At 33.4% G+C, this 13,484-nt stretch overlaps 1 pseudogene; it reads right to left on the reverse strand.

Annotated features, from left to right (window-relative positions):
* LOC125667386 (uncharacterized) overlaps positions 1-13,484 on the reverse strand; it is a 115,268-nt pseudogene that overhangs the window by 51,856 nt on the left and 49,928 nt on the right.

The raw sequence follows: 13,484 nt of genomic DNA on the forward strand, positions 1-13,484 counted from the left end.
TGGGTCAGGGGTTCTAGTATTATGGTGGGGCCCTATTGATCATATAGTGAAAATGCATTTTATTTCTTTGAAAATCTTCTCCTCTGCTGCTGGGTATTAAGTAGACAAACTAATAGTATGATAATGATGATCAAGGATGCTTCTTTCAAAACTGAAATTTATGGCCCCTGGGTCAGGGGTTCTGGTGCAAAGGCAGGGCTGATTGATTATATAGTGAAAATGCAATATTTCTTTGAAAATCTTCTGTTTTTGTCCGTCGTCGTTCGTCGTGCGTTAACATTTGAACATTTTCAGCTTCTTCTCTGAAACCCCTGAACCAATTTCAACCAATTTTGGCATATAGCATCTGTGGGTGGAGGGGAACAAAAATTGTGAAATTCGTGGTCCCTGCCCCCCTGGGGCCTGAGGGGTGGGGCAAAAACCATCAAAATGAGTGTAATTTTAAAAAATCTTCTTCTTTACTCCTGGACATCAAGAAGCCAAACTGTGGGCATAATTATAATGAGTGTTGAGCCCTCTACCAAAATTGTGAAATTCATGGCCCCTGGGGCAGTGGTTCTTATGTTAGGGTGGGCTCTATTGGTCATATAGTGAAAATGTAGAAATTCTTTGAAAATCTTATATTGGTTTTATCTAAGGAGTAAATAACCCTTTTCTTTATGATGTCTCAGACCTAGGTTTTTTAAAAAGGATTATTGATTGAACATAAAAATGACACATGTACTTCATGACCACATAGCTATTCAATGTTTCTTCCATCCAAAAGTAAAATTCTTATATTTAAACACAAACCTAATTCAAACATTGGAAGGTTGTTACATGATACTCAGGTGACCTATAAGGCCCCTGGGCCTCTTGTTTACATTTCAAGCATCTATGGGGGTAAAAGGTGCCATCTAAAAGTTAAAATTAGTGACTATGCAAAATTAAAATGCTTTATATTACAAGATCAATACTTCACTTGTTTGTTTGTTTGTTTACATAAAAAGACTCGAGTCTTTGTTTACATAATACAGATTTAAGGATAAAATATTGGTTTCATTCTTGCATTCAAAAGGCTGTCAACATCAAATGAGTTATACATATATTTTTAATGTTTAACATAAAAAATGATTTTTTTATATCAAAAATGTGAACCAGTCCCTTTAAAGTGAAGTATTGCATCTTAGTGTATTCTCTAACGACATTTGACAGTGAATTGTATGACTCAGTAAATACTGTGAAGTTCCAAATGTTGAAATGTATGCTGTAACTACGAAGCAGATTTATTAAAAGGTGAAAATAACAAACAATCTCATATTTCATTTGGTTGATCGTAGTGTGTAGTCGTGAGAGTGTGTAAAACATGCAATATATCACGATATATATAACGAACAGTGATCAATCACATCACTCCTATAAAGAATACACAAATAAGTGTAGAACGAACACGGAACCCTGATTATACCGGATGTGGGTGTCTAAGAGGAAAAACACCCCCTCTTGAATGTTCACACTCGGCGTGAGTCATATGTTGATCAGGTAAAAGGAGTAATCCGTACTAAAAACAGTGTGCAAAGAATGGTCTTTATTTGTATTTCACGCAGCAATTTCCCCAATGACAGGTTGCATTAGTGAATAAGGTCATTTTAAGAAATAAAATCTGTGAAATGCTGATCTTTAAAACATCCATAACATAAAATTGTTTGTCAATAGCCCGCCTCAATTTAAAACCTGATCATATTGAGAACAAGAGGTACTGTGAGCAATGCTCACTAAGAATACCCCCCGCTTACCCCAATCTCCCAAAGTGTGTTGTTAATAGGTATAAATTACCTCTTTCCTGAGTGTCAAAATATGGTATGCCTTTGTAGAAGAAAATGGAAGATATAGTCCGAACACAAATCCATGGCATAAACCTATAATTTTGACCTTGAGATCAAAGGTCAAGGTCATAAAGAGGTCATGAATGTACATGACACATAGTATCAGGGTGATACACCCATGTCTTATGGTATGACTATGTCAAAACCCTATAATCAATTTTGACCTTGCGGTCACAGTTCAAGGTCATGAAGGTATCCAACACATCGTCTCATGGTGATACACTCATGTGTCAAATATGGTATGCCTATGTCAAAGAACAAAGAAGTTATGGCCCGGACACGAATCTGCACAGACAGACAGACGGACGGACGGGCGGACAGACAGACAGACAGAGTGAATCCTATATACCCCCTGAAGTTCGTTCGGAAGGTATAACAAGATATATATAATCAAGTGATAATACCCATCTATTTTGTTTGTTTAGCCTCACACTAGATTTTCTGGACAACAATGATGATTACAAATATGGTATTTCAGTTTTAAATCTAGTTACAATACATCAGTAACACCTTATGTTGATGCATGGCCTCAATCGAACATCAAAGAAAGGCGTCCTGATTGCGTAACGAACACGTTAACAATGTCGCAACTAAGTTTGCAGGTAATGTAAAATGCATTTTAAATTCTATACTTTCCCCTGTACGTGTTATTTTCGGATTTGCCCTCTATATCTTACCTCTACTGATTTGCCTTCTGTGTGTGTCAAAACAAGTAGTACTGGTGCATTCTCACCGCCGAAGGACTTAATGGAATTCAGCCAAAATTCTGTGTATTCTGTAAGTACAATGATCAATAATCAGTACAAAAGCAGCATTGTGTCAGGTTAACAACCTCTTAAAATGAAGCCCTTCACCGATATTGGTGAGGTCTGAAAAATATTTGAGCGAGACGTTAAGCAAGATACAATCAATCATATCAAGGTAAAAATGAAAAAAAAGGAGTGTGTGCGTAAGAGTGGAAGTAAACTTTTATTATATCAGAACTTACTTTTTTAAAGTGCAAATGTCAGGATTATCAACTGTGAAAATTCAACTCCTGACTTGACTCAATTGGGAAAATAAATTGGAAGATTTTTGAACTGAAATAGGTTATTTTTCCAAATTGGTAAAGATAAGAATTCTTCCGAAGTAGTCATTTTGGTTTTGTTAACAGTGCAAATTACCTCTTTATAGAACAATGACAGAAATGTCATATTTTATATTCTTTTGGATCTCTTAAGTTTGTTTTAATTATATATCTCAGCGATTGATTTCTTGTTGAAAATTATGTTCAAGAAATGTAAAGAGACTGGACTTCGCAGACGTGCAATCCAAGACGCTTTTAATGAGAAAAACTTGGATTCAGCATCATTAATATTGATTCCACCTTTCAATTCCTTTCCAATAAGTGTATTTCTTTTGATTCTTTCCCTGCTATTGCATACGAAATTAAATATCTTTCTGTACAGTTGCTTAAATATTTCATCAGGCGGATTGGGAATTATCGATGCATTGTATTGCAATTTAGAAATAATGAGATTATTGATTATTTCTTCTTTTTTTTTTTTACCAAAAATTGTTAAATTTCTTTTTCCCCAGTTATCGAGTATGCTAATAATTGATTAATTTTTCCTATTCAATTCTTTTCTTGACAATATGTTGTTTTGTCCTATAAATATACCAAGTGCTTTAACTGGATTATTTGTTGCAATTACATCTTCAATCTTTTCACATGTGTTTTTTTTTAAAAAAAAACCTAGCAATATACATTCTGATTTTATTAGATTAAGCTTTGAACCCGATACTCCAGATAATTGTTTTACTGTGTTAATTACTTGTTTTACTGATTGCAGGTCCTTTAGGGGGCTTATGGAATCATTTGCATGTTGTATGATTTTTATCTCTTTGTTAATTCCAATTTCAAAACTATACGTTGTGTCAGAAGATATAATTCTTGGAGCTTAACATATCTACTGGGATAATGAACAGTAATACTGATATTGGACATCCTTGACAAATACCTCTAGTCATTTTACAAGTTTTAGATAATGTATAAGGTTGTAATCCAGTTGAAAAAGATTTGTTCCAAAATTTAAAGCTTTTAAGGTTTCAATCATAAAACTCCATTCTATGGTATCAAAGGCTTTTTCGAAATTTGAAATAATAAAATGCCATCTTCATTATGATCTTCACAGTAGTCAAAAATATTTTGAATTAGTCCAGCATTATTCCCAACATATCTGCCTTTAATATATGGTAATTGGTCTATATTTATAATTTTTGATATGACTGTTTGTAAAAGTTTAGCCAAAAGAAATGCAAGAATTTTATCATCGCAATTTGTTAGACTAATTGGTCTATAATTTCTAACATTTGACGTTTCACCTTTTTTATAAATATGACTTATTATTGACAGTCTCTGCGATTTTGGGGGCTCTTTACTTTCAAAAGATTTTATCAAAGAACTAAAGAAGTAATACTTAATATCATTCCAGAATTTTTTTAAAAATCAAACTGGTATACAATCTGTGCCTGGAGATTTATTGTTTTTCATATTTTTAATATGCGTCTACGCATTCAGATAAAGTTGGGAGACTCTCGCATATATTTTTTCCACATCGTTTAGTTTATTTTCAATATTCGTTTCTGCGATGTAATTCTTGATTTGATCCATGTTAGGCTTTTCTGAAGACTAAAGGATTTCATAAAAATCACATAGCTAATCCAAGATTTCGTTATTAGTATATGATGTGTTATTACCCTCTACAATTTTTTTCAATTACATTATTGTGTTGATGCTTTTTTTCAAGATTAAAAAAAATAAGATGAACATTTTTCTCCATATTTTATCTAGTTAGCCTTTCATCTTATTTTCATAAATATCGTTTAATGCCATTTCTAGATTTATTTTTTCTATATAATTTATTTCCTCCGGTGATATATGATAACAATTGTGTATTTAGAGATTTAAAATATTTTCAAGATTTAATCTCTCATGGAAACAATATTATCTGTGAATACTATATTTTAAAAACAATGTTCAACTGCTTTACCCGTATATTTGACTGCAAAAGAAAGACTTCCTATATTAATATTAAAGACAACATGCATGTATTATTTAAAGGAAATAACTTTGTTAATATATTGAATATTAAATCATCTTTCTTCTGTAACATATTAGTTGATAGTAAGTTCATTAAGCCAATCACAGAAAACTTTTGGACGGAAAAGTTTGACATTCCGAAATCTTTATGGAAGACAATGCAAGATGAAGATAACGAACAGTGATCAATCTCATAACTCCTATTTATCTCTTAATAGGCACAAAAATTTCATATAAACAAATATCAGAGTTTAGCTATACTTTTGAATAATAATTTGAATGTTAGCAAACGGAATCCAAATATACAAAAATATTGTGACAACTGTGGTGAAATTGAAAACATAGAACACCTTATATATGCCTGCAGAACGTCTAAAAGAATATGGAAAAGGATTAACAATGTACTAAATATTGATATTTCTTGGAAACATCGTCATAGGCTTTTATAATGAACAAATCTATCAGAGGCTCCTAATATTATTATTTCTTTCATTGCATTGAAGATTTATACATATAAAATGAAATGTAGACTAACTGAAACCTCTTGTAACAGTGAAAATTTATATATCTCAGTGAAACGGGCTTTAGATACATATCAATACATCGCAGAAAAATCGTATTCAAATATATGTATCAAAAACATATTTATGAAAGTTTGTACATTTGAGACTTCTTGATTTGAATTTTATATATTCCCCTTTAGCATAAAATTGTATTATATATTGCACTACAAATTCATTGAAGTATAACATATATTTGAATATGTAGAACACTGTTGCTGTAAGGAAATAGTGTTGATGAATGATTTATATATTTGTAGATATTGAATGGAATAAAAGAAAAAAGAAAAAAAACCTGTGAAAATTAATTCAAAGAAAATTGCAGATCACCCAACAGTATCAAAGAATAGAATAAAACATAATTATTCTTTGATCCTTTATTAGAGGTAAAACTATATCATATGCATCTTATAAGAAACACGAAAATGAAAACAGGAAAAACTCTTAGAAAATCAACTAATAGCGCTAGATAATGAAAATAATTGTGATACTGATCGGAGGGAGGATATAGAAAAAATTGAAAATGAACTTAAAAATATACGTAATAAAAAAATACAGGGAATAATACTTAGAGCCAGGTGGAACGTGGAGGGAGAGCGATCAACGATTTTTTTTTTTTTTTTTGTAATTTAGAAAAACGAAATTACATAGAAAAAATGATAAATTAATCTACGAAGATCAAGAGTTCACAAATATTGAAGAACTAATGAATATTCAAAAAACATTCTATGAGTCCCTCTACACACCTCGTGATTGTGAAATACAGGATCATCATTTACGTGACTTTTTCAATATAAATAACACATATTTAATTTTTTTAGATGCGGACAAGTCTGAATTTCTAGAGGACCTATCTCAAAGAATGAATGTTTGTCCGCACTTTGAAAAATGAAAAACGCAAAGTCACCAGGACTTGGTGGATACACCGCCGAATTTTATAAAAATTGTTGGTCAGATTGCATCCGTTTGTACTTAACTCCCTAAATTATGCTTACCACTCGGGTTCTTTCTCCATAACTCAGCGACAAGGCGTAATTACATGTTTACCCAAAGAAGGGAAACCAAAGGAAAATACAAAAAACTGGCGACCGATTTCACTTTTAAATGTTGACTACAAAATTGCATCATCTTGTTTGGCAAACTGAATGAAAAAAGTTCTAGATAAACTTATAAGTGAAACACAAACAAGTTTTTTACAAGGTCGTTATATCGGAAAGAGTACTAGGTTTTTATACGATTTAATTGATAGATTAAATAAAGAAAAATTACCCGGGATACTTGTTTTAGTGGATTTCAAAAAAGCTTTTGATTCCTTAGAGTAGAATTTTATTACAAAAACATTAGATTTTTTTGGATTTGGTCCATCGTTTGTGAAATGGTTCAAAACACTATATTCAGATGTTTCATCTTTAGTCCTGAACAACGGACAATTTACAGATTTTTTCAGAATTAGTCGAGGAGTCCGTCAAGGGGACCCTCTTTCCCCCTATATATTTATCTTAACGGTTGAACTTCTCAGTGCATCTATGAAATACAACCCTAATATAAAAGGAATTAAAGTAAGTGACACAGAATATCTAATCAGCCAATACACGGATGATTCAGCTCTAACACAGGCAGATGATCTCAATAGCTTAAATTCATCACTTGATTGTTTAGAATCCTTTGCGCAATGTTCTGGTTTGAAAACAAACTTTCATATAAAACACAAGCCGTCTGGATTAGGGTAAAATGGGGCTGTGGTGAGGAGTACAAAACAAATCAAAATATAGTTTGGAATCACGAAGGAAAATTCAAGCTTCTTGGCATTATATACGATTTAAAAACAGATGATTTCACTGAAGATAGTTTTAAGGAAAAACTGCAATCAATGAAAAATTTGTTACATGACTGGGCTTTTAGAAACCTTACAATTATGGGTAAAGTCACAATGATTAAAACACTTGCTTTGCCAATTCTTATTCATTGTTTATCTGTCCTTCCAGATCCTACAACTAAATTATATGACGAGATTCAAAAACTTATTTTCAAATTTATCTGGAATAATAAAAACGACAAAATTAAGAGAAATAACATAATGAATGATAAAGATAAAGGTGGGTTGAAAGTCCCCCATATTCAATCTTTTGCGAAAAGCTTAAAACTCGCATGGATTTAAAAGTGTCTGAACCCAAATTGTAGGGCATTATGGAAATTTTATTATCAGATAAACTTGAGAAATGGGGATATTCAAATATTTGGCAACTTCGGAAAGAAGGTCTTTTGATTGCATCCAAAGAATTTAATAGTTTTTGGTGTAATACAATGAATGCATGGGGTGAAATTGTACAACATCCTACCACGGCCCCCTCAGAGATTCTAAGACAGCCACTTTGGCATAATAATGAAATATTAATAAATAAACAACAGGTTTGTAAAATATCTTGGATAAAAAAGGGGATTTTCTTTATCAATGATCTCGCTGACGCACAAGGATATTTTCTCTCATTTACAAATTTTCAAGAAAAATTCGAACTAAAGACAAATTTCTTAACGTATAATGGAATTATAGCAGCAATCCCAAAACGTTGGAGAGAACTTATAAAGAATTTCCCTAATAATGAAATGTATGACAGTTATATTGTAAAATTACAAAATGCGACAAGGGTATCAAATTTTTTTTTACCCTGTTTTTATGTCATCCGTCGTCGAGACCCCATGGAAGGCAAAACAGAAGTGGGAGGAGAAATTGTCGATAAAATTTGATGAAAATGAATTGGAGCATTACTTTGATTCCACATCATGTCACAATGAACACAAAACTCGTCACTTTTCAATTTCAAATTTTACATAGAATACTTTCAACAAATTCAAAGCTTTTTGTTTTGAAAATACTATACCGAATTGTGTTCATTTTGTCATGAAACTAAAGAGAATAATTCATTTATTTTGTGAATGTGAGCATGTACGAAATATCTGGATTGTACTTAAGCAAAAGCTGGCAGAATTATGTGGTGTTGATGTAGTTTTTAATGAACAGTTATCTTTGGATATAATCGCAAAACGTCCGTGAACTACAGAGCAATTAATCTACTGATACTGTTAGCTAAAAGGTTTATAGATGTCAATATACGTTACCAAATGTGAAATCCCTGTTTGAATATATAAAATATTTTAGGTGTATTGACATCTACTCCTCCCACTCATTAGGATTACGAAAAGAAAACGAGATTAAAGAGAGCTGGCAGATCATCTCAAAAATCTTATAAATTATGGTATAGTTTGTATGTAAAGGAAAGCTTTGTATGTGTATATGTGTGTATATGTGTGTGTATGTATGTATGTATGTATGTATATATATATATATATATATATATATATATATTCTGTGCATAGATTGAGAATGAAAATATAAAAAACAAAAAACTATTCTTTGATTAAAACGAGGGATGATTAGTTCTGAATGAGAGAAAAAGTAAGAGCCCGCAGTTATTAATTCAACTCTTGTATATGTACACGTAGTGAAATAATTTCATTTTATCTGATAGCAAGGAGTTTGAATCATTCTATTTATCTGATTGGGTATATATTGAATGAGAAAATGTCAAATTTAATGTCATAGGAGTGAACATCCTTAGGAAGACATACCCTTGCTAGTCCACATATCATAGATGTTAGAGTCTTTCGTACAACCATAGTGTTCCCCATTTTCCTTAAAGCTTTGATTTATGTCCAAAACGAGAATGAAGAATGCCTTTGATCTCATGTAAATCTGATGACATGCGTAATAGGCAAATTGTCCGGCAAAATCAATCATGCTGACAGTCGTCTCATCTCGTACAGTCTGTAATATGTCTTTCATGGCATCCTTCTCACTTTCTGGGAGACGTGTTTCTTTACTTGTGCCTTCTGAATTTAGATTCTTACTAACTGTTCTTTTGGCAGGATCATCATTTTTCTTGATATTTCCCTTGGTAGTACTATAATCCATAGCAGGATCACAGTTCTCTTCATTCGATTCGAGTGCATCTTTGTTCTTTATATTTCCCTTGGCAGTACTGTAATCCATAATAGGATCAGAGTTCTTTTCAATTGATTCAAGTGCATGTCTAGAAACTCCTAATAATCGTTTGCGAGAATCAGCATCGTCTTTAACTGAAAAAAAAAATGAATTTAAAAATAACAATCTCATCATTTCCATCAACAGTAAGAAATTAAAAGTAGGGTAAACACAGACTCTGGAGTTACAGACCCTAAAGCATACTATCACACCAATTGAACAGATCCATTTCTTACAGTTCCTGTTAAGAACCGGAACCGTTCCTTATAAGAACCGTTCCGTTCTTGATAAGAATGGTACCATTCAAACCGTTCAGCGTTCAGTTCCCAGTCCAAAGCGTTCCGTTCTCATCTAAAATTGTTTGTTCCCTCAAACCATTCTTTCCCAGATGGATCATTCAGAACTCGCATGTCAGTCTGCTATTGTAGGCCGACTTGGTGCTTGGTCGACATTAAAGAAGACTATCACTCTTAATTGGACACAATATTTTAAAGTTGTACATGGGTGGAGAGTTCTGCAGTTCAAATCCATTAAAGCTTACCAGGAAATTACCAGTTCATTACGGCAGGACAACGCATATTTTTATTTTGGGGTAAATGGCAAATTTACTTTCCTCAGATGTGAACAGACAAGAAGAAAATATATGTAAGTAGGTTATTATTCATTTGGAAACCAATTAATCAATCAGTGAATAATGATAATGTTACTGTTGATGAAAAGAAAAACAAATTGTGCAGTGGGGGGTTCTTTTTTACGATTAATTTCGATAAGGGATTTCGAAGGGAACAAAATGTTATATCACAAGATCTACTTTAAGTACGTATAATTTGAAGATTAATATGACTTTGGCATGTTTCAAACTGGGGGAAAAGGTGGTAAATTAAAATGAATTACTTTACAAATTTCAACTTGTGCTTTCATCTGCAGAAGGTATGAAGTGATCGACACACTAAGAGTTCCTTGAGCAATGGTGTACATGTACTAGTCTATGAAGTACACGGCGGGTGTGACCGGTCGACAGGGGATGCTTACTCCTCTTAGGCACCTGATCCCACCTCTGGTGTGTCCAGGGGTCCGTGTTTTTAATAGATTTATTTTGAATAGGTATATGATAAAAAAAACCTCAAACGGTTTAACGCATTATATAAACTAGTTTGTAATGTGTATTTGTATAGGTATGTGAGCCCTGGATTAAAGGTTACAAAAATGCATGTGATATATGTACAAACTAAATTTCTTTTCAAAATTACCTGTGCATTAAGTAATAAGAAAGAATCATAACATTTTTTAGTGAAGGGCAAACATCTTATAATATTGAAATCGAATCTACCAAAAATTGATGCAATTCGATTTTGGTTTGTTTTTACAGTGCGAATTTGTTTTCTTTTCATTACACTACGTACAGTAAAATATCGCCATTTGAAATTTAAGACGCGTGAAAGGTGAAGATAACAGTGATCAATCTCATAACTCCTACAAGCAATACAAAATAGAGAGTTGGCCAAAACGGACCCTTGGATACACCAGGGGTGGGATCAGGTGTCTAAGAAGAGTAAACATCCCCTGTCGACCAGTCACACCCGCCGTGAGCCCTGTATCCTGATCAGGTACACGGAGTTATCCACAGTCAAAATCAGTGTGCCAAGAACGGCCTAACAATCAGTATGAAACACATCAAAGAGCATTTGACCCAAATGATAGGTTGTATTGGCAAACTAGATCGTTATAACGACCATAGAATATGCGAAATGTTGACTTTCAACAAAACAAATTGTTTGTCAGTAGCCTGCCTCAATTTAAAAACTGACCATACGCAGAACAAGCTCTTGTGTTTTGAATCAGTTGTGAGATATAAACACCATAAGCAGGTGATAATGAAATATTGCTACATAAATATGGGAAGTTGACGATGGAAAAGCTGACATCGCGTTTGTCATCAAGCTGAGTTGTTAATTTGCCGTTAATATCTACTACCAATAAAATATCTTAGTATGAAGCAGAAGTGGAAGACTCTGTGGTGTCTTTTATTTCGACTTCACTGGGATATATCGGATCGACATATGAATGAAAATTATTATTGTTAATAGATAAAATGTCATCGATATATCTAAATGTCTAATTGAAGGCCACAGCAAGAGATTTTTTCTTCTCAAGTAGAAGTTGTTGAATAAATTCTGCTTGATAGGAATATAACAAGAGGCCCAAGGGCCTAGAATCGCTCTTCTGATAAATTGTACAACCCCACCATTTCTATTCTTAGCCTCTTAGTATTCTAAATCTTTAGTTAAATCCTAAGAATTCAAAAAAAGTAGGTCAAGGTGACCTACTTTTTGGTTTACACATTTTGAGAACCCAAGAAATATCAACTGACAAAGTTTGATGATTTTAAGCCAATTAGTATCTGAATATTGAAATATAGCTGTCAAATTCCAATCGTAGGTCATGGTGACCTAATTTTTGGTCAGCGAACTCCGAACATGCAAGACCCATCAACTGACAAAGTTTGATGACTGTAGGTCAAATAGTATCTGAATTATATAAATATAGCCGTCCAATTCCAAAAGTAGGTCAAGGTGACCTACTTTTTGGTCGACACCCTTTGAACATGCAAGACGCATCAACTGACAAAGTTTGATGACTGTAGGTCAAATAGTATCTGAAATATATAAATATAGCCGTCCAATTCCAAAAGTAGGTCAAGTTGACCTACTTTTTGGTCGAAACCCTTCGAACATGCAAGACCCAACAACTGACAAAGTTTGATGACTGTAGGTCAAATAGTATCTGAAATATATAAATATAACCGTCCAATTCCAAAAGTAGGTCAAGGTGACCTACTTTTTGGTCGAAACCCTTCGAACATGCAAGACCCATCAACTGACAAAGTTTGATGACTGTAGGTCAAATAGTATCTGAAATATATAAATATAGCCGTCAAATTCCAAAAGTAGGTCAAGGTGACCTACTTTTTGGTCGATACACTCCGAAGACTCAAGATGCATCAACTGACAAAGTTAGATGATTGTAGGTCAAACAGTGTCTGAAATATAGTAATTTAGCTGTCTAATACCAAAAGTAGGTCACGGTGACCTACTTTTTGGTCGACACAAACCGAAGACTGAAGACGCATCAACTGACAAAGTTTGATGATCCTAGGTTTTACATTGCCCAAAATATGCATCTAAAATTGAAAATGTGAAATTTGAATATCTGCAAAATTCAAAAAGTAGGTCACTGTGACCTACTTTTTTATAAATATGTTTCAAGGCCTCAAGATGCATCAACTTACAAAATTTGATGATTCTAAACCTCTCGGTATTTGAAACGCAGTATTAAGTCTTCCCCGGAAGACGTGTCACACACGCCTGCTAGTTCATTCTATATGTAATATATCACGTATAATGTTGAAAAAGTAAATTATTGAAATGGTTTTTGTCACTAAACAGGAAGTTGATAAGCAACAGATTCGAAAATGTCTTAAGCAATACAGTTGGCCACACTGATGCTCTGTGCCAAATATCAGGGAGTTGCCCCATGTGGTTCTTGAGAAAACTGTGACAGAAATTTTTTTGCTGTAAAAAATTCTAAGTTCCGGCAAACAGGAAGTTGATAAGCGACAGATTCGAAAATGTCTTACACAATACAGTTGGCCACACTGATGCTCTGTGCCAAATATCAGGGAGTTGCCCCATGTGGTTCTTGAGAAAACTGTGACAAATTTTTTGTGACGACGACGACGCCAGACGACGACGCAGGACGACGAAAGACGATGGATAGTGATCCCTATATGTCGCCACTGCGTAACGCAGGCGACACAATAACTTAAAATATATCTATAAATGATAAGCCATAAAATTCAGAAAGTAGGTCACGGTGACCTATTTTTCAGTTGACGCATTTCAAGGTCCCATGATCCACCAACTGACAAGTTTTGATGA

This window comes from Ostrea edulis, chromosome 8 (genome assembly GCF_947568905.1).
Source record: "Ostrea edulis chromosome 8, xbOstEdul1.1, whole genome shotgun sequence".
Taxonomy (NCBI): Eukaryota; Metazoa; Mollusca; class Bivalvia; order Ostreida; family Ostreidae; genus Ostrea; species Ostrea edulis.